The sequence below is a fragment of the Dama dama genome, chromosome 6, assembly GCF_033118175.1.
Source record: "Dama dama isolate Ldn47 chromosome 6, ASM3311817v1, whole genome shotgun sequence".
In the NCBI taxonomy this organism is placed as follows: Eukaryota; Metazoa; Chordata; class Mammalia; order Artiodactyla; family Cervidae; genus Dama; species Dama dama.
Window position 1 is genome coordinate 49,990,750 of NC_083686.1, and position 23,779 is coordinate 50,014,528.

The following is a 23,779-nucleotide window of genomic DNA, read 5'->3' on the forward strand; positions in this document are numbered from 1 at the left end:
ACACCTTTACATGCTCCTCATATTTTTGACACCTTTTCTTGCTCCTCATATTTTTCACACCGTTTCATGCTCTTCATATTTTTCACACCTTTTCCTGCTCTTCATATTTTTCATACCGTTTCATGCTCTTCATATTCTCACACTGTTTCATGCTCCTCATATTTTTCAGACCTTTTCATGGTCCTCGTATTTTTCAGACCTTTTCATGCTCCTCATAATTTTCAGACCTTGGCATGCTCCTCGTATTTTCCAGACCTTTTCATCCTCCTCATATTTTTCACACCTTTTCACGCTCTTCGTATTTTTCAGGCCTTTGCATGCTCCCTGTATTTTTCACACATTTTCATGCTCCTCGTATTTTTCAGAACTTTTCATGCTCCTCATATTTTGCACACCTTTTCATGCTCTTCGTATTTTTCAGACGTTTGCATGCTCTTCGTATTTTTCAGACCTTTTCATGCTCTTGATAGTTTTGAAACCTTTTCAGGCTCCTCGTATTTTTCAGACCTTTTCATGCTCCTCGTATTTTTCACACATTTCCATGCTCCTCGTATTTTTCACACCTTTTCACGACCCTTGTATTTTTCAGACCTTTCCATGCTCCTCGTATTTTTCACACCGTTTCATGCTCTTCATATTTTCAGATAGTTTCATGCTCCTCATATTTTTCACACGTTTCATGCTCTTCATATTTTTCAGAAAGCTCTTTGTATTTTTCAGACTTTTTCATGTTCTTGGTAATTTTTCACATCTTTTAATGCTCTCTGAATTTTTCACAACTTTTCATGCTTTTCGTGATTTTTCACAACGTTTCATGCTCTTCATATTTTTCACACCGTTTGATGCGTTTGTACTTTTCACACTTTTTCATGCTCTTTGTATTTTTCACACATTTTAATGCTCTTCGTATATTTCACACCTTTTCATGCACTTCGTATGATTCACACCTTTTCATGCTCTTCATATTTTTCACACCGTTTCATGCTCTTCATATTTTTCACACCTTTTCATGCTCTTCATATTTTTCACACCATTTCATGCTCTTCATATTTTTCACACTGTTTCATGCTCTTCATATTTTTGACACTTTTTCATGCTCTTCGTATATTTCACACCTTTTCATGCTCTTCATATTTTTCACACCGTTTCATGCTGTTCATATTGTTCACAACTTTTCAGGCTCCCCGTATTTTTCAGACCTTTTCATGCTCCTTGTGTTTTTCAGACCTTTTCATGCTCCTCGTATTTTTCAGACCTTTTCATCCTCCTCGTATTTATCAGACCTTTTCATGCTTCTCGTATTTTTCACACCTTTTCATGCTCCTCGTATTTTTCACACTTTTTCATTCTCCTCGTATTTTTCACACCTTTATATGCTCTTTGTATTTTTCACACCTTTTCATGCTCTTCCTGTTTTTCACACCTTTTCATGCTCTTCGTGTTTTTCACTCCTTTTAATGCTCTTCATATTTTTCAGGCCTTTTCATGCTCTTGATATTTTCCACACCTTTTCATGCTCTCCATGTTTTTCACACCGTTTCTTGCTCTTCGTGTTTTTCACACATTTCATGCTCCTATTTTTCACACTTTTCATGCTCTTCATATTTTTCACACCTTTTCATGCTCCTCGTATTTTTCACACTTTTTCATGCTCCTCATATTTTTCAAACCTTTTCATGCTCCTCAGATTTTTCACACCTTGTCATGCTCTTCATATTTTTCAGACCTTTTCATGCTCCACATATTATTCACACGTTTACATGCTCTTCATATTTTACACAACTTCTCATGCTCTTCTTATTTTTTAAGCCTTTTCTTGCTCTTCTTATTTTTCACACCGTTTCATGCTCTTCATATTTTTCACACCTTGTCATGCTTTTCAAATTTTTCACACCTTTTCATGCTCTTCGTATTTTTTAAACCTTTTCTTGCTCCTCATATTTTACACAACTTTTCATGCTCTTCATATTTTTTAAACCTTTTCTTGCTCTTCATATTTTACACACCGTTTCATGCTCTTCATATTTTTCACACCTTGTCATGCTTTTCAAATTTTTTACACCTTTTCATGCTCTTCGTATTTTTCAGGTTTTATCATTCTCTTCGTATTTTTCAGATCTTTTCATGCTCTTTGTATTTTTCACACCGTTTCATGCTCTTCGTATTTATCAGATGTTTTCATGATCTTCTTATTTTTCACACCGTTTCATGCTTTTCGTATTTATCAGAACTTTTCGTGATCTCCATATTTTTCAGAACTTTTCATGCTCTTCGCATTTTTCACACCATTTCATGCACTTCATATTTTTCACACCTTTTCATGCTATTCATATTTTTCACACTGTTTCATAATCTTCATATTTTTCACTTCTTTTCATGCTCTTCATATATTTCACACTGTTTCATGCTCTTCATATGTTCACACCATTACATGCTCCTCATATTTATCATAGTTTCATGCTCTTCAAATTTTTCACACCTTTACATGCTCCTCATATTTTTGACACCATTTCTTGCTCCTCGTATTTTTCAGAACTTTTCATGCTCTTCATATTTTTCACACCTTTACATGCTCCTCATATTTTTGACACCTTTTCTTGCTCCTCATATTTTTCACACCGTTTCATGCTCTTCATATTTTTCACACCTTTTCCTGCTCTTCATATTTTTCATACCGTTTCATGCTCTTCATATTCTCACACTGTTTCATGCTCCTCATATTTTTCAGACCTTTTCATGGTCCTCGTATTTTTCAGACCTTTTCATGCTCCTCATAATTTTCAGACCTTGGCATGCTCCTCGTATTTTCCAGACCTTTTCATCCTCCTCATATTTTTCACACCTTTTCACGCTCTTCGTATTTTTCAGGCCTTTGCATGCTCCCTGTATTTTTCACACATTTTCATGCTCCTCGTATTTTTCAGAACTTTTCATGCTCCTCATATTTTGCACACCTTTTCATGCTCTTCGTATTTTTCAGACGTTTGCATGCTCTTCGTATTTTTCAGACCTTTTCATGCTCTTGATAGTTTTGAAACCTTTTCAGGCTCCTCGTATTTTTCAGACCTTTTCATGCTCCTCGTATTTTTCACACATTTCCATGCTCCTCGTATTTTTCACACCTTTTCACGACCCTTGTATTTTTCAGACCTTTCCATGCTCCTCGTATTTTTCACACCGTTTCATGCTCTTCATATTTTCAGATAGTTTCATGCTCCTCATATTTTTCACACGTTTCATGCTCTTCATATTTTTCAGAAAGCTCTTTGTATTTTTCAGACTTTTTCATGTTCTTGGTAATTTTTCACATCTTTTAATGCTCTCTGAATTTTTCACAACTTTTCATGCTTTTCGTGATTTTTCACAACGTTTCATGCTCTTCATATTTTTCACACCGTTTGATGCGTTTGTACTTTTCACACTTTTTCATGCTCTTTGTATTTTTCACACATTTTAATGCTCTTCGTATATTTCACACCTTTTCATGCACTTCGTATGATTCACACCTTTTCATGCTCTTCATATTTTTCACACCGTTTCATGCTCTTCATATTTTTCACACCTTTTCATGCTCTTCATATTTTTCACACCATTTCATGCTCTTCATATTTTTCACACTGTTTCATGCTCTTCATATTTTTGACACTTTTTCATGCTCTTCGTATATTTCACACCTTTTCATGCTCTTCATATTTTTCACACCGTTTCATGCTGTTCATATTGTTCACAACTTTTCAGGCTCCCCGTATTTTTCAGACCTTTTCATGCTCCTTGTGTTTTTCAGACCTTTTCATGCTCCTCGTATTTTTCAGACCTTTTCATCCTCCTCGTATTTATCAGACCTTTTCATGCTTCTCGTATTTTTCACACCTTTTCATGCTCCTCGTATTTTTCACACTTTTTCATTCTCCTCGTATTTTTCACACCTTTATATGCTCTTTGTATTTTTCACACCTTTTCATGCTCTTCCTGTTTTTCACACCTTTTCATGCTCTTCGTGTTTTTCACTCCTTTTAATGCTCTTCATATTTTTCAGGCCTTTTCATGCTCTTGATATTTTCCACACCTTTTCATGCTCTCCATGTTTTTCACACCGTTTCTTGCTCTTCGTGTTTTTCACACATTTCATGCTCCTATTTTTCACACTTTTCATGCTCTTCATATTTTTCACACCTTTTCATGCTCCTCGTATTTTTCACACTTTTTCATGCTCCTCATATTTTTCAAACCTTTTCATGCTCCTCAGATTTTTCACACCTTGTCATGCTCTTCATATTTTTCAGACCTTTTCATGCTCCACATATTATTCACACGTTTACATGCTCTTCATATTTTACACAACTTCTCATGCTCTTCTTATTTTTTAAGCCTTTTCTTGCTCTTCTTATTTTTCACACCGTTTCATGCTCTTCATATTTTTCACACCTTGTCATGCTTTTCAAATTTTTCACACCTTTTCATGCTCTTCGTATTTTTTAAACCTTTTCTTGCTCCTCATATTTTACACAACTTTTCATGCTCTTCATATTTTTTAAACCTTTTCTTGCTCTTCATATTTTACACACCGTTTCATGCTCTTCATATTTTTCACACCTTGTCATGCTTTTCAAATTTTTTACACCTTTTCATGCTCTTCGTATTTTTCAGGTTTTATCATTCTCTTCGTATTTTTCAGATCTTTTCATGCTCTTTGTATTTTTCACACCGTTTCATGCTCTTCGTATTTATCAGATGTTTTCATGATCTTCTTATTTTTCACACCGTTTCATGCTTTTCGTATTTATCAGAACTTTTCGTGATCTCCATATTTTTCAGAACTTTTCATGCTCTTCGCATTTTTCACACCATTTCATGCACTTCATATTTTTCACAACTTTTCATGCTATTCATATTTTTCACACTGTTTCATAATCTTCATATTTTTCACTTCTTTTCATGCTCTTCATATATTTCACACTGTTTCATGCTCTTCATATGTTCACACCATTACATGCTCCTCATATTTATCATAGTTTCATGCTCTTCAAATTTTTCACACCTTTACATGCTCCTCATATTTTTGACACCATTTCTTGCTCCTCGTATATTTCAGAACTTTTCATGCTCTTCATATTTTTCACACCTTTACATGCTCCTCATATTTTTGACACCTTTTCTTGCTCCTCATATTTTTCACACCGTTTCATGCTCTTCATATTTTTCACACCTTTTCCTGCTCTTCATATTTTTCATACCGTTTCATGCTCTTCATATTCTCACACTGTTTCATGCTCCTCATATTTTTCAGACCTTTTCATGGTCCTCGTATTTTTCAGACCTTTTCATGCTCCTCATAATTTTCAGACCTTGGCATGCTCCTCGTATTTTCCAGACCTTTTCATCCTCCTCATATTTTTCACACCTTTTCACGCTCTTCGTATTTTTCAGGCCTTTGCATGCTCCCTGTATTTTTCACACATTTTCATGCTCCTCGTATTTTTCAGAACTTTTCATGCTCCTCATATTTTGCACACCTTTTCATGCTCTTCGTATTTTTCAGACGTTTGCATGCTCTTCGTATTTTTCAGACCTTTTCATGCTCTTGATAGTTTTGAAACCTTTTCAGGCTCCTCGTATTTTTCAGACCTTTTCATGCTCCTCGTATTTTTCACACATTTCCATGCTCCTCGTATTTTTCACACCTTTTCACGACCCTTGTATTTTTCAGACCTTTCCATGCCTCTCGTATTTTTCACACCGTTTCATGCTCTTCATATTTTCAGATAGTTTCATGCTCCTCATATTTTTCACACGTTTCATGCTCTTCATATTTTTCAGAAAGCTCTTTGTATTTTTCAGACTTTTTCATGTTCTTGGTAATTTTTCACATCTTTTAATGCTCTCTGAATTTTTCACAACTTTTCATGCTTTTCGTGATTTTTCACAACGTTTCATGCTCTTCATATTTTTCACACCGTTTGATGCGTTTGTACTTTTCACACTTTTTCATGCTCTTTGTATTTTTCACACATTTTAATGCTCTTCGTATATTTCACACCTTTTCATGCACTTCGTATGATTCACACCTTTTCATGCTCTTCATATTTTTCACACCGTTTCATGCTCTTCATATTTTTCACACCTTTTCATGCTCTTCATATTTTTCACACCATTTCATGCTCTTCATATTTTTCACACTGTTTCATGCTCTTCGTATTTTTGACACTTTTTCATGCTCTTCGTATATTTCACACCTTTTCATGCTCTTCATATTTTTCACACCGTTTCATGCTGTTCATATTGTTCACAACTTTTCAGGCTCCCCGTATTTTTCAGACCTTTTCATGCTCCTTGTGTTTTTCAGACCTTTTCATGCTCCTCGTATTTTTCAGACCTTTTCATCCTCCTCGTATTTATCAGACCTTTTCATGCTTCTCGTATTTTTCACACCTTTTCATGCTCCTCGTACTTTTCACACTTTTTCATTCTCCTCGTATTTTTCACACCTTTATATGCTCTTTGTATTTTTCACACCTTTTCATGCTCTTCCTGTTTTTCACACCTTTTCATGCTCTTCGTGTTTTTCACTCCTTTTAATGCTCTTCATATTTTTCAGGCCTTTTCATGCTCTTGATATTTTCCACACCTTTTCATGCTCTCCATGTTTTTCACACCGTTTCTTGCTCTTCGTGTTTTTCACACATTTCATGCTCCTATTTTTCACACTTTTCATGCTCTTCATATTTTTCACACCTTTTCATGCTCCTCGTATTTTTCACACTTTTTCATGCTCCTCATATTTTTCAAACCTTTTCATGCTCCTCAGATTTTTCACACCTTTTCATGCTCTTCATATTTTTCAGACCTTTTCATGCTCCACATATTATTCACACGTTTACATGCTCTTCATATTTTACACAACTTCTCATGCTCTTCTTATTTTTTAAACCTTTTCTTGCTCTTCTTATTTTTCACACCGTTTCATGCTCTTCATATTTTTCACACCTTGTCATGCTTTTCAAATTTTTCACACCTTTTCATGCTCTTCGTATTTTTTAAACCTTTTCTTGCTCCTCATATTTTACACAACTTTTCATGCTCTTCATATTTTTTAAACCTTTTCTTGCTCTTCATATTTTACACACCGTTTCATGCTCTTCATATTTTTCACACCTTGTCATGCTTTTCAAATTTTTTACACCTTTTCATGCTCTTCGTATTTTTCAGGTTTTATCATTCTCTTCGTTTTTTTCAGATCTTTTCATGCTCTTTGTATTTTTCACACCGTTTCATGCTCTTCGTATTTATCAGATGTTTTCATGATCTTCTTATTTTTCACACCGTTTCATGCTTTTCGTATTTATCAGAACTTTTCGTGATCTCCATATTTTTCAGAACTTTTCATGCTCTTCGCATTTTTCACACCGTTTCATGCACTTCATATTTTTCACACCTTTTCATGCTATTTATATTTTTCACACTGTTTCATAATCTTCATATTTTTCACTTCTTTTCATGCTCTTCATATATTTCACACTGTTTCATGCTCTTCATATGTTCACACCATTACATGCTCCTCATATTTATCATAGTTTCATGCTCTTCAAATTTTTCACACCTTTACATGCTCCTCATATTTTTGACACCATTTCTTGCTCCTCGTATTTTTCAGAACTTTTCATGCTCTTCATATTTTTCACACCTTTACATGCTCCTCATATTTTTGACACCTTTTCTTGCTCCTCATATTTTTCACACCGTTTCATGCTCTTCATATTTTTCACACCTTTTCCTGCTCTTCATATTTTTCATACCGTTTCATGCTCTTCATATTCTCACACTGTTTCATGCTCCTCATATTTTTCAGACCTTTTCATGGTCCTCGTATTTTTCAGACCTTTTCATGCTCCTCATAATTTTCAGACCTTGGCATGCTCCTCGTATTTTCCAGACCTTTTCATCCTCCTCATATTTTTCACACCTTTTCACGCTCTTCGTATTTTTCAGGCCTTTGCATGCTCCCTGTATTTTTCACACATTTTCATGCTCCTCGTATTTTTCAGAACTTTTCATGCTCCTCATATTTTGCACACCTTTTCATGCTCTTCGTATTTTTCAGACGTTTGCATGCTCTTCGTATTTTTCAGACCTTTTCATGCTCTTGATAGTTTTGAAACCTTTTCAGGCTCCTCGTATTTTTCAGACCTTTTCATGCTCCTCGTATTTTTCACACATTTCCATGCTCCTCGTATTTTTCACACCTTTTCACGACCCTTGTATTTTTCAGACCTTTCCATGCTCCTCGTATTTTTCACACCGTTTCATGCTCTTCATATTTTCAGATAGTTTCATGCTCCTCATATTTTTCACACGTTTCATGCTCTTCATATTTTTCAGAAAGCTCTTTGTATTTTTCAGACTTTTTCATGTTCTTGGTAATTTTTCACATCTTTTAATGCTCTCTGAATTTTTCACAACTTTTCATGCTTTTCGTGATTTTTCACAACGTTTCATGCTCTTCATATTTTTCACACCGTTTGATGCGTTTGTACTTTTCACACTTTTTCATGCTCTTTGTATTTTTCACACATTTTAATGCTCTTCGTATATTTCACACCTTTTCATGCACTTCGTATGATTCACACTTTTTCATGCTCCTCATATTTTTCAAACCTTTTCATGCTCCTCAGATTTTTCACACCTTTTCATGCTCTTCATATTTTTCAGACCTTTTCATGCTCCACATATTATTCACACGTTTACATGCTCTTCATATTTTACACAACTTCTCATGCTCTTCTTATTTTTTAAACCTTTTCTTGCTCTTCTTATTTCTCACACCGTTTCATGCTCTTCATATTTTTCACACCTTGTCATGCTTTTCAAATTTTTCACACCTTTTCATGCTCTTCGTATTTTTTAAACCTTTTCTTGCTCCTCATATTTTACACAACTTTTCATGCTCTTCATATTTTTTAAACCTTTTCTTGCTCTTCATATTTTACACACCGTTTGATGCTCTTCATATTTTTCACACCTTGTCATGCTTTTCAAATTTTTTACACCTTTTCATGCTCTTCGTATTTTTCAGGTTTTATCATTCTCTTCGTATTTTTCAGATCTTTTCATGCTCTTTGTATTTTTCACACCGTTTCATGCTCTTCGCATTTATCAGATGTTTTCATGATCTTCTTATTTTTCACACCGTTTCATGCTTTTCGTATTTATCAGAACTTTTCGTGATCTCCATATTTTTCAGAACTTTTCATGCTCTTCGCATTTTTCACACCGTTTCATGCACTTCATATTTTTCACACCTTTTCATGCTATTTATATTTTTCACACTGTTTCATAATCTTCATATTTTTCACTTCTTTTCATGCTCTTCATATATTTCACACTGTTTCATGCTCTTCATATGTTCACACCATTACATGCTCTTCATATTTATCATAGTTTCATGCTCTTCAAATTTTTCACACCTTTACATGCTCCTCATATTTTTGACACCATTTCTTGCTCCTCGTATATTTCAGAACTTTTCATGCTCTTCATATTTTTCACACCTTTACATGCTCCTCATATTTTTGACACCTTTTCTTGCTCCTCATATTTTTCACACCGTTTCATGCTCTTCATATTTTTCACACCTTTTCCTGCTCTTCATATTTTTCATACCGTTTCATGCTCTTCATATTCTCACACTGTTTCATGCTCCTCATATTTTTCAGACCTTTTCATGGTCCTCATAATTTTCAGACCTTGGCATGCTCCTCGTATTTTCCAGACCTTTTCATCCTCCTCATATTTTTCACACCTTTTCACGCTCTTCGTATTTTTCAGGCCTTTGCATGCTCCCTGTATTTTTCACACATTTTCATGCTCCTCGTATTTTTCAGAACTTTTCATGCTCCTCATATTTTGCACACCTTTTCATGCTCTTTGTATTTTTCAGACGTTTGCATGCTCTTCGTATTTTTCAGACCTTTTCATGCTCTTGATAGTTTTGAAACCTTTTCAGGCTCCTCGTATTTTTCACACATTTCCATGCTCCTCGTATTTTTCACACCTTTTCACGACCCTTGTATTTTTCAGAACTTTCCATGCTCCTCGTATTTTTCACACGTTTCATGCTCTTCATATTTTTCAGAAAGCTCTTTGTATTTTTCAGACTTTTTCATGTTCTTGGTAATTTTTCACATCTTTTAATGCTCTCTGAATTTTTCACAACTTTTCATGCTTTTCGTGATTTTTCACAACGTTTCATGCTCTTCATATTTTTCACACCGTTTGATGCGTTTGTACTTTTCACACTTTTTCATGCTCTTTGTATTTTTCACACATTTTAATGCTCTTCGTATATTTCACACCTTTTCATGCACTTCGTATGATTCACACCTTTTCGTGCTCTTCATATTTTTCACACCGTTTCATGCTCTTCATATTTTTCACACCTTTTCATGCTCTTCATATTTTTCACACCATTTCATGCTCTTCATATTTTTCACACTGTTTCATGCTCTTCGTATTTTTGACACTTTTTCATGCTCTTCGTATATTTCACACCTTTTCATGCACTTCGTATGATTCACACCTTTTCATGCTCTTCATATTTTTCACACCATTTCATGCTCTTCATATTTTTCACACCGTTTCATGCTCTTCATATTTTTCACACCGTTTCATGCTGTTCATATTGTTCACAACTTTTCAGGCTCCCCGTATTTTTCAGACCTTTTCATGCTCCTTGTGTTTTTCAGACCTTTTCATGCTCCTCGTATTTTTCAGACCTTTTCATCCTCCTCGTATTTATCAGACCTTTTCATGCTTCTCGTATTTTTCACACCTTTTCATGCTCCTCATATTTTTCACACTTTTTCATTCTCCTCGTATTTTTCACACCTTTATATGCTCTTTGTATTTTTCACACCTTTTCATGCTCTTCCTGTTTTTCACACCTTTTCATGCTCTTCGTGTTTTTCACTCCTTTTAATGCTCTTCATATTTTTCAGGCCTTTTCATGCTCTTGATATTTTCCACACCTTTTCATGCTCTCCATGTTTTTCACACCGTTTCTTGCTCTTCGTGATTTTCACACATTTCATGCTCCTATTTTTCACTCTTTTCATGCTCTTCATATTTTCCACACCTTTTCATGCTCCTCGTATTTTTCACACTTTTTCATGCTCCTCATATTTTTCAAACCTTTTCATGCTCTTCGAATTTTTCATTCATTTTCATGCTCTTCGTGTTTTTCACACCTTTTCATGTTCCTCGTATTTTTCACACTTTTTCATGCTCCTCATATTTTTCAAACCTTTTCATGCTCTTCGAATTTTTCATTCATTTTCATGCTCTTCGTGTTTTTCACACCTTTTCATGCTCCTCGTATTTTTCACACCTTTTCATGCTCCTCGTATACTTCAGAACTTTTCAAGCTCTTGATATTTTTCAGACCTTTTCAAGCTCTTCGTAGTTTTCACAACCTTTCATGCTCTGCACATTTTTCACACCATTTCAGGCTCTTCGTATGTTTCACACCTTTTCAAGCACTTCGTATTTTTCACAACTTTTCATGCTCTTCGTATTTTTCACACCTCTTCAGGCTCTTCGAAATTTTTCACACCTTTTCATATTTTTCACACCTTTTCATCCTCTTCTCATTTTTCCGTTTCATGCTCTTTGTATTTTTCAGACCTTTTCATGCTCCTCGTATTTTTCAGACCTTTGCATGCTCCTCGTATTTTTCTGAACTTTTCACACTCCTCGTATTTTTCACAACTTCTCATCCTCCTCATATTGTTCACAACTTTCATACTCCTCATATTATTCACAACTTTTCATGCTCATTATATTTTTCACACCTTTTCAGCTATTCATATTTTTCAGAAATTTTCATGCTCTTCATGCTCTTCGTATTTTCAGAACTTTTCATGCTCCTCATATTTTTCATACCTTTTCATGCTCTTGATATTTTTCAGAAGTTTTCATGTTCTTGATATTTTTCAGACCTTTTCATGCTCTTCAATTTTTCACAACTTTTCATGCCTTTCATATTTTTCAGACCTTTTCAATCTCTTGATATTTTTCAGACCTTTTCATGCTCCTCCTATTTTTCAGAACTTTTCATGCTCTTCGTATTTTTCCCACCTTTTCATGCTCTTTGTATTTTTCACACCTTTTCATGCTCTTCATATTTTCACACCTTTTCATGCTCTTCATATTTTTTAGAGCTTTTCATGCTTTTCTTATTTTTCACACCATTTCATGCTCCTCATATTTTTCACATCTTTTCATGAGCTTCATATTGTCACACCGTTTCATGCTCCTCAGATTTTTCACAGCTTTTCATGCTCTTCACATTTTTCAGACCTTTTCATGCTCCACATATTTTTCACACGTTTACATGCTCTTCATATTTTACACAACTTCTCATGCTCTTCTTATTTTTTAAACCTTTTCTTGCTCTTCTTATTTTTCACACCGTTTCATGCTCTTCATATTTTTCACACCTTGTCATGCTTTTCAAATTTTTCACACCTTTTCATGCTCTTCGTATTTTTTAAACCTTTTCTTGCTCCTCATATTTTACACAACTTTTCATGCTCTTCATATTTTTTAAACCTTTTCTTGCTCTTCATATTTTACACACCGTTTCATGCTCTTCATATTTTTCACACCTTGTCATGCTTTTCAAATTTTTTACACCTTTTCATGCTCTTCGTATTTTTCAGGTTTTATCATTCTCTTCGTATTTTTCAGATCTTTTCATGCTCTTTGTATTTTTCACACCGTTTCATGCTCTTCGTATTTATCAGATGTTTTCATGATCTTCTTATTTTTCACACCATTTCATGCTTTTCGTATTTATCAGAACTTTTCGTGATCTCCATATTTTTCAGAACTTTTCATGCTCTTCGCATTTTTCACACCGTTTCATGCACTTCATATTTTTCACACCTTTTCATGCTATTCATATTTTTCACACTGTTTCATAATCTTCATATTTTTCACTTCTTTTCATGCTCTTCATATATTTCACACTGTTTCATGCTCTTCATATGTTCACACCATTACATGCTCCTCATATTTATCATAGTTTCATGCTCTTCAAATTTTTCACACCTTTACATGCTCCTCATATTTTTGACACCATTTCTTGCTCCTCGTATTTTTCAGAACTTTTCATGCTCTTCATATTTTTCACACCTTTACATGCTCCTCATATTTTTGACACCTTTTCTTGCTCCTCATATTTTTCACACCGTTTCATGCTCTTCATATTTTTCACACCTTTTCCTGCTCTTCATATTTTTCATACCGTTTCATGCTCTTCATATTCTCACACTGTTTCATGCTCCTCATATTTTTCAGACCTTTTCATGGTCCTCGTATTTTTCAGACCTTTTCATGCTCCTCATAATTTTCAGACCTTGGCATGCTCCTCGTATTTTCCAGACCTTTTCATCCTCCTCATATTTTTCACACCTTTTCACGCTCTTCGTATTTTTCAGGCCTTTGCATGCTCCCTGTATTTTTCACACATTTTCATGCTCCTCGTATTTTTCAGAACTTTTCATGCTCCTCATATTTTGCACACCTTTTCATGCTCTTCGTATTTTTCAGACGTTTGCATGCTCTTCGTATTTTTCAGACCTTTTCATGCTCTTGATAGTTTTGAAACCTTTTCAGGCTCCTCGTATTTTTCAGACCTTTTCATGCTCCTTGTATTTTTCACACATTTCCATGCTCCTCGTATTTTTCACACCTTTTCACGACCCTTGTATTTTTCAGACCTTTCCATGCTCCTCGTATTTTTCACACCGTTTCATGCTCTTCATATTTTCAGATAGTTTCATGCTCCTCATATTTTTCACACGTTTCATGCTCTTCATATTTTTCAGAAAGCTCTTTGTATTTTTCAGACTTTTTCATGTTCTTGGTAATTTTTCACATCTTTTAATGCTCTCTGAATTTTTCACAACTTTTCATGCTTTTCGTGATTTTTCACAACGTTTCATGCTCTTCATATTTTTCACACCGTTTGATGCGTTTGTACTTTTCACACTTTTTCATGCTCTTTGTATTTTTCACACATTTTAATGCTCTTCGTATATTTCACACCTTTTCATGCACTTCGTATGATTCACACTTTTTCATGCTCCTCATATTTTTCAAACCTTTTCATGCTCCTCAGATTTTTCACACCTTTTCATGCTCTTCATATTTTTCAGACCTTTTCATGCTCCACATATTATTCACACGTTTACATGCTCTTCATATTTTACACAACTTCTCATGCTCTTCTTATTTTTTAAACCTTTTCTTGCTCTTCTTATTTCTCACACCGTTTCATGCTCTTCATATTTTTCACACCTTGTCATGCTTTTCAAATTTTTCACACCTTTTCATGCTCTTCGTATTTTTTAAACCTTTTCTTGCTCCTCATATTTTACACAACTTTTCATGCTCTTCATATTTTTTAAACCTTTTCTTGCTCTTCATATTTTACACACCGTTTGATGCTCTTCATATTTTTCACACCTTGTCATGCTTTTCAAATTTTTTACACCTTTTCATGCTCTTCGTATTTTTCAGGTTTTATCATTCTCTTCGTATTTTTCAGATCTTTTCATGCTCTTTGTATTTTTCACACCGTTTCATGCTCTTCGCATTTATCAGATGTTTTCATGATCTTCTTATTTTTCACACCGTTTCATGCTTTTCGTATTTATCAGAACTTTTCGTGATCTCCATATTTTTCAGAACTTTTCATGCTCTTCGCATTTTTCACACCGTTTCATGCACTTCATATTTTTCACACCTTTTCATGCTATTTATATTTTTCACACTGTTTCATAATCTTCATATTTTTCACTTCTTTTCATGCTCTTCATATATTTCACACTGTTTCATGCTCTTCATATGTTCACACCATTACATGCTCTTCATATTTATCATAGTTTCATGCTCTTCAAATTTTTCACACCTTTACATGCTCCTCATATTTTTGACACCATTTCTTGCTCCTCGTATATTTCAGAACTTTTCATGCTCTTCATATTTTTCACACCTTTACATGCTCCTCATATTTTTGACACCTTTTCTTGCTCCTCATATTTTTCACACCGTTTCATGCTCTTCATATTTTTCACACCTTTTCCTGCTCTTCATATTTTTCATACCGTTTCATGCTCTTCATATTCTCACACTGTTTCATGCTCCTCATATTTTTCAGACCTTTTCATGGTCCTCATAATTTTCAGACCTTGGCATGCTCCTCGTATTTTCCAGACCTTTTCATCCTCCTCATATTTTTCACACCTTTTCACGCTCTTCGTATTTTTCAGGCCTTTGCATGCTCCCTGTATTTTTCACACATTTTCATGCTCCTCGTATTTTTCAGAACTTTTCATGCTCCTCATATTTTGCACACCTTTTCATGCTCTTTGTATTTTTCAGACGTTTGCATGCTCTTCGTATTTTTCAGACCTTTTCATGCTCTTGATAGTTTTGAAACCTTTTCAGGCTCCTCGTATTTTTCACACATTTCCATGCTCCTCGTATTTTTCACACCTTTTCACGACCCTTGTATTTTTCAGAACTTTCCATGCTCCTCGTATTTTTCACACGTTTTATGCTCTTCATATTTTTCAGAAAGCTCTTTGTATTTTTCAGACTTTTTCATGTTCTTGGTAATTTTTCACATCTTTTAATGCTCTCTGAATTTTTCACAACTTTTCATGCTTTTCGTGATTTTTCACAACGTTTCATGCTCTTCATATTTTTCACACCGTTTGATGCGTTTGTACTTTTCACACTTTTTCATGCTCTTTGTATTTTTCACACATTTTAATGCTCTTCGTATATTTCACACCTTTTCATGCACTTCGTATGATTCACACCTTTTCATGCTCTTCATATTTTTCACACCGTTTCATGCTCTTCATATTTTTCACACCTTTTCATGCTCTTCATATTTTTCACACCATTTCATGCTCTTCATATTTTTCACACTGTTTCATGCTCTTCGTATTTTTGACACTTTTTCATGCTCTTCGTATATTTCACACCTTTTCATGCTCTTCATATTTTTCACACCGTTTCATGCTGTTCATATTGTTCACAACTTTTCAGGCTCCCCGTATTTTTCAGACCTTTTCATGCTCCTTGTGTTTTTCAGACCTTTTCATGCTCCTCGTATTTTTCAGACCTTTTCATCCTCCTCGTATTTATCAGACCTTTTCATGCTTCTCGTATTTTTCACACCTTTTCATGCTCCTCGTATTTTTCACACTTTTTCATTCTCCTCGTATTTTTCACACCTTTATATGCTCTTTGTATTTTTCACACCTTTTCATGCTCTTCCTGTTTTTCACACCTTTTCATGCTCTTCGTGTTTTTCACTCCTTTTAATGCTCTTCATATTTTTCAGGCCTTTTCATGCTCTTGATATTTTCCACACCTTTTCATGCTCTCCATGTTTTTCACACCGTTTCTTGCTCTTCGTGTTTTTCACACATTTCATGCTCCTATTTTTCACTCTTTTCATGCTCTTCATATTTTCCACACCTTTTCATGCTCCTCGTATTTTTCACACTTTTTCATGCTCCTCATATTTTTCAAACCTTTTCATGCTCTTCGAATTTTTCATTCATTTTCATGCTCTTCGTGTTTTTCACACCTTTTCATGCTCCTCGTATTTTTCACACCTTTTCATGCTCCTCGTATACTTCAGAACTTTTCAAGCTCTTGATATTTTTCAGACCTTTTCAAGCTCTTCGTAGTTTTCACAACCTTTCATGCTCTGCACATTTTTCACACCATTTCAGGCTCTTCGTATGTTTCACACCTTTTCAAGCACTTCGTATTTTTCACAACTTTTCATGCTCTTCGTATTTTTCACACCTCTTCAGGCTCTTCGAAATTTTTCACACCTTTTCATATTTTTCACACCTTTTCATCCTCTTCTCATTTTTCCGTTTCATGCTCTTTGTATTTTTCAGACCTTTTCATGCTCCTCGTATTTTTCAGACCTTTGCATGCTCCTCGTATTTTTCTGAACTTTTCACACTCCTCGTATTTTTCACAACTTCTCATCCTCCTCATATTGTTCACAACTTTCATACTCCTCATATTATTCACAACTTTTCATGCTCATTATATTTTTCACACCTTTTCAGCTCTTCATATTTTTCAGAAATTTTCATGCTCTTCATGCTCTTCGTATTTTCAGAACTTTTCATGCTCCTCATATTTTTCATACCTTTTCATGCTCTTGATATTTTTCAGAAGTTTTCATGTTCTTGATATTTTTCAGACCTTTTCATGCTCTTCAATTTTTCACAACTTTTCATGCCTTTCATATTTTTCAGACCTTTTCAATCTCTTGATATTTTTCAGACCTTTTCATGCTCCTCCTATTTTTCAGAACTTTTCATGCTCTTCGTATTTTTCCCACCTTTTCATGCTCTTTGTATTTTTCACACCTTTTCATGCTCTTCATATTTTCACACCTTTTCATGCTCTTCATATTTTTTAGAGCTTTTCATGCTCTTCTTATTTTTCACACCATTTCATGCTCCTCATATTTTTCACATCTTTTCATGAGCTTCATATTGTCACACCGTTTCATGCTCCTCAGATTTTTCACAGCTTTTCATGCTCTTCACATTTTTCAGACCTTTTCATGCTCCACATATTTTTCACACGTTTACATGCTCTTCATATTTTACACAACTTCTCATGCTCTTCTTATTTTTTAAACCTTTTCTTGCTCTTCTTATTTTTCACACCGTTTCATGCTCTTCATATTTTTCACACCTTGTCATGCTTTTCAAATTTTTCACACCTTTTCATGCTCTTCGTATTTTTTAAACCTTTTCTTGCTCCTCATATTTTACACAACTTTTCATGCTCTTCATATTTTTTAAACCTTTTCTTGCTCTTCATATTTTACACACCGTTTCATGCTCTTCATATTTTTCACACCTTGTCATGCTTTTCAAATTTTTTACACCTTTTCATGCTCTTCGTATTTTTCAGGTTTTATCATTCTCTTCGTATTTTTCAGATCTTTTCATGCTCTTTGTATTTTTCACACCGTTTCATGCTCTTCGTATTTATCAGATGTTTTCATGATCTTCTTATTTTTCACACCATTTCATGCTTTTCGTATTTATCAGAACTTTTCGTGATCTCCATATTTTTCAGAACTTTTCATGCTCTTCGCATTTTTCACACCGTTTCATGCACTTCATATTTTTCACACCTTTTCATGCTATTCATATTTTTCACACTGTTTCATAATCTTCATATTTTTCACTTCTTTTCATGCTCTTCATATATTTCACACTGTTTCATGCTCTTCATATGTTCACACCATTACATGCTCCTCATATTTATCATAGTTTCATGCTCTTCAAATTTTTCACACCTTTACATGCTCCTCATATTTTTGACACCATTTCTTGCTCCTCGTATTTTTCAGAACTTTTCATGCTCTTCATATTTTTCACACCTTTACATGCTCCTCATATTTTTGACACCTTTTCTTGCTCCTCATATTTTTCACACCGTTTCATGCTCTTCATATTTTTCACACCTTTTCCTGCTCTTCATATTTTTCATACCGTTTCATGCTCTTCATATTCTCACACTGTTTCATGCTCCTCATATTTTTCAGACCTTTTCATGGTCCTCGTATTTTTCAGACCTTTTCATGCTCCTCATAATTTTCAGACCTTGGCATGCTCCTCGTATTTTCCAGACCTTTTCATCCTCCTCATATTTTTCACACCTTTTCACGCTCTTCGTATTTTTCAGGCCTTTGCATGCTCCCTGTATTTTTCACACATTTTCATGCTCCTCGTATTTTTCAGAACTTTTCATGCTCCTCATATTTTGCACACCTTTTCATGCTCTTCGTATTTTTCAGACGTTTGCATGCTCTTCGTATTTTTCAGACCTTTTCATGCTCTTGATAGTTTTGAAACCTTTTCAGGCTCCTCGTATTTTTCAGACCTTTTCATGCTCCTCGTATTTTTCACACATTTCCATGCTCCTCGTATTTTTCACACCTTTTCACGACCCTTGTATTTTTCAGACCTTTCCATGCTCCTCGTATTTTTCACACCGTTTCATGCTCTTCATATTTTCAGATAGTTTCATGCTCCTCATATTTTTCACACGTTTCATGCTCTTCATATTTTTCAGAAAGCTCTTTGTATTTTTCAGACTTTTTCATGTTCTTGGTAATTTTTCACATCTTTTAATGCTCTCTGAATTTTTCACAACTTTTCATGCTTTTCGTGATTTTTCACAACGTTTCATGCTCTTCATATTTTTCACACCGTTTGATGCGTTTGTACTTTTCACACTTTTTCATGCTCTTTGTATTTTTCACACATTTTAATGCTCTTCGTATATTTCACACCTTTTCATGCACTTCGTATGATTCACACCTTTTCATGCTCTTCATATTTTTCACACCGTTTCATGCTCTTCATATTTTTCACACCGTTTCATGCTCTTCATATTTTTCACACCTTTTCATGCTCTTCGTATATTTCACACCTTTTCATGCTCTTCATATTTTTCACACCGTTTCATGCTGTTCATATTGTTCACAACTTTTCAGGCTCCCCGTATTTTTCAGACCTTTTCATGCTCCTTGTGTTTTTCAGACCTTTTCATGCTCCTCGTATTTTTCAGACCTTTTCATCCTCCTCGTATTTATCAGACCTTTTCATGCTTCTCGTATTTTTCACACCTTTTCATGCTCCTCGTATTTTTCACACTTTTTCATTCTCCTCGTATTTTTCACACCTTTATATGCTCTTTGTATTTTTCACACCTTTTCATGCTCTTCCTGTTTTTCACACCTTTTCATGCTCTTCGTGTTTTTCACTCCTTTTAATGCTCTTCATATTTTTCAGGCCTTTTCATGCTCTTGATATTTTCCACACCTTTTCATGCTCTCCATGTTTTTCACACCGTTTCTTGCTCTTCGTGTTTTTCACACATTTCATGCTCCTATTTTTCACACTTTTCATGCTCTTCATATTTTTCACACCTTTTCATGCTCCTCGTATTTTTCACACTTTTTCATGCTCCTCATATTTTTCAAACCTTTTCATGCTCCTCAGATTTTTCACACCTTTTCATGCTCTTCATATTTTTCAGACCTTTTCATGCTCCACATATTTTTCACACGTTTACATGCTCTTCATATTTTACACAACTTCTCATGCTCTTCTTATTTTTTAAACCTTTTCTTGCTCTTCTTATTTTTCACACCGTTTCATGCTCTTCATATTTTTCACACCTTGTCATGCTTTTCAAATTTTTCACACCTTTTCATGCTCTTCGTATTTTTTAAACCTTTTCTTGCTCCTCATATTTTACACAACTTTTCATGCTCTTCATATTTTTTAAACCTTTTCTTGCTCTTCATATTTTACACACCGTTTCATGCTCTTCATATTTTTCACACCTTGTCATGCTTTTCAAATTTTTTACACCTTTTCATGCTCTTCGTATTTTTCAGGTTTTATCATTCTCTTCGTATTTTTCAGATCTTTTCATGCTCTTTGTATTTTTCACACCGTTTCATGCTCTTCGCATTTATCAGATGTTTTCATGATCTTCTTATTTTTCACACCGTTTCATGCTTTTCGTATTTATCAGAACTTTTCGTGATCTCCATATTTTTCAGAACTTTTCATGCTCTTCGCATTTTTCACACCGTTTCATGCACTTCATATTTTTCACACCTTTTCATGCTATTCATATTTTTCACACTGTTTCATAATCTTCATATTTTTCACTTCTTTTCATGCTCTTCATATATTTCACACTGTTTCATGCTCTTCATATGTTCACACCATTATATGCTCTTCATATTTATCATAGTTTCATGCTCTTCAAATTTTTCACACCTTTACATGCTCCTCATATTTTTGACACCATTTCTTGCTCCTCGTATATTTCAGAACTTTTCATGCTCTTCATATTTTTCACACCTTTACATGCTCCTCATATTTTTGACACCTTTTCTTGCTCCTCATATTTTTCACACCGTTTCATGCTCTTCATATTTTTCACACCTTTTCCTGCTCTTCATATTTTTCATACCGTTTCATGCTCTTCATATTCTCACACTGTTTCATGCTCCTCATATTTTTCAGACCTTTTCATGGTCCTCATAATTTTCAGACCTTGGCATGCTCCTCGTATTTTCCAGACCTTTTCATCCTCCTCATATTTTTCACACCTTTTCACGCTCTTCGTATTTTTCAGGCCTTTGCATGCTCCCTGTATTTTTCACACATTTTCATGCTCCTCGTATTTTTCAGAACTTTTCATGCTCCTCATATTTTGCACACCTTTTCATGCTCTTCGTATTTTTCAGACGTTTGCATGCTCTTCGTATTTTTCAGACCTTTTCATGCTCTTGATAGTTTTGAAACCTTTTCAGGCTCCTCGTATTTTTCAGACCTTTTCATGCTCCTCGTATTTTTCACACATTTCCATGCTCCTCGTATTTTTCACACCGTTTCACAACCCTTGTATTTTTCAGAACTTTCCATGCTCCTCGTATTTTTCACACGTTTCATGCTCTTCATATTTTTCAGAAAGCTCTTTGTATTTTTCAGACTTTTTCATGTTCTTGGTAATTTTTCACATCTTTTAATGCTCTCTGAATTTTTCACAACTTTTCATGCTTTTCGTGATTTTTCACAACGTTTCATGCTCTTCATATTTTTCACACCGTTTGATGCGTTTGTACTTTTCACACTTTTTCATGCTCTTTGTATTTTTCACACATTTTAATGCTCTTCGTATATTTCACACCTTTTCATGCACTTCGTATGATTCACACCTTTTCATGCTCTTCATATTTTTCACACCGTTTCATGCTCTTCATATTTTTCACACCTTTTCATGCTCTTCATATTTTTCACACCATTTCATGCTCTTCATATTTTTCACACTGTTTCATGCTCTTCGTATTTTTGACACTTTTTCATGCTCTTCGTATATTTCACACCTTTTCATGCTCTTCATATTTTTCACACCGTTTCATGCTGTTCATATTGTTCACAACTTTTCAGGCTCCCCGTATTTTTCAGACCTTTTCATGCTCCTTGTGTTTTTCAGACCTTTTCATGCTCCTCGTATTTTTCAGACCTTTTCATCCTCCTCGTATTTATCAGACCTTTTCATGCTTCTCGTATTTTTCACACCTTTTCATGCTCCTCGTATTTTTCACACTTTTTCATTCTCCTCGTATTTTTCACACCTTTATATGCTCTTTGTATTTTTCACACCTTTTCATGCTCTTCCTGTTTTTCACACCTTTTCATGCTCTTCGTGTTTTTCACTCCTTTTAATGCTCTTCATATTTTTCAGGCCTTTTCATGCTCTTGATATTTTCCACACCTTTTCATGCTCTCCATGTTTTTCACACCGTTTCTTGCTCTTCGTGTTTTTCACACATTTCATGCTCCTATTTTTCACACTTTTCATGCTCTTCATATTTTTCACACCTTTTCATGCTCCTCGTATTTTTCACACTTTTTCATGCTCCTCATATTTTTCAAACCTTTTCATGCTCTTCGAATTTTTCATTCATTTTCATGCTCTTCGTGTTTTTCACACCTTTTCATGCTCCTCGTATTTTTCACACTTTTTCATGCTCCTCATATTTTTCACACCTTTTCATGCTCCTCGTATTTTTCAGACCTTTTCATGCTCCTCGTATTTTTCAGACCTTGCCTGGTCCTCGTATTTTATAGACCTTTCCATGCTCTTACTATTTTTCAGACATCTTCATGCTCCTCTTATTTTTCCAGACCTATTCATGCTCTTCGTATTTTTCAGAACTCTTCATGCTCTTCATACTCTTCACACGTTTTCATGCTCTTCGTATATTTCAGACCTTTTCAAATTCTTGATATTTTTCAGACCATTTCATGCTCCTCATATTTTTCACACCTTTTCATGCTCTTTGTAATATTTCACACCTGTTCATGCTCTTCGTATTTTTGACACCTTTTCATACTCCTCGTATTTTTCACACCTTTTCATGCTCCTCGTATTTTTCAGACCTTTTCATGCTCCCCGTATTTTTCAGACCTTTTTATGCTACTTCTATTTTTCAGACCTTTACATGCTCCTCGTATTTTTCACACCTTTTCATGCTCTTCGTGATTTTCACGCATTTTCATGGTTCTCGTATTTTTTACACCATTTCATGTTCCTCGTTTTTTTTCAGACCTTTTCATGCTCCTCGTATTTTTCACACATTTTCATGCTCCTCGTATTTTTCACACCTTTGCATGCTCTTCGTGATTTTCACGCCTTTTCATGCTCTTTGTATTTTTCAGACCTTTTCATGCTCCGGGTATTTTTCAGAACTTTTCATGCTCTTCATATTTTTCAGAATTTTTCAACCTCCTCGTATTTTTCAGATCTTTTCATGCTCCTCAAAATTTTCAGACCTTTCAAGCTCCTCTTATTTTTCAGACCTTTTCATGCTCCTCATATTTTTCACACCTTTTCATGCTCTTCATATAGTTCACACCTTTTCATGCTCTTCATATTGTTCAGAACTTTTCATGCTCCTCGTATTTTTCACAACTTCTCATGCTCCTCATATTGTTCACACCTTTTCATGCTTGTCATAATATTCACACATTTTCATGCTCTTCATATTTTTCACAACTTTTCATGCTCTTCATATTTTTCAGAACTTTTCATTCTCTTCATGCTCTTCGTATTTTCAGACCTATTCATG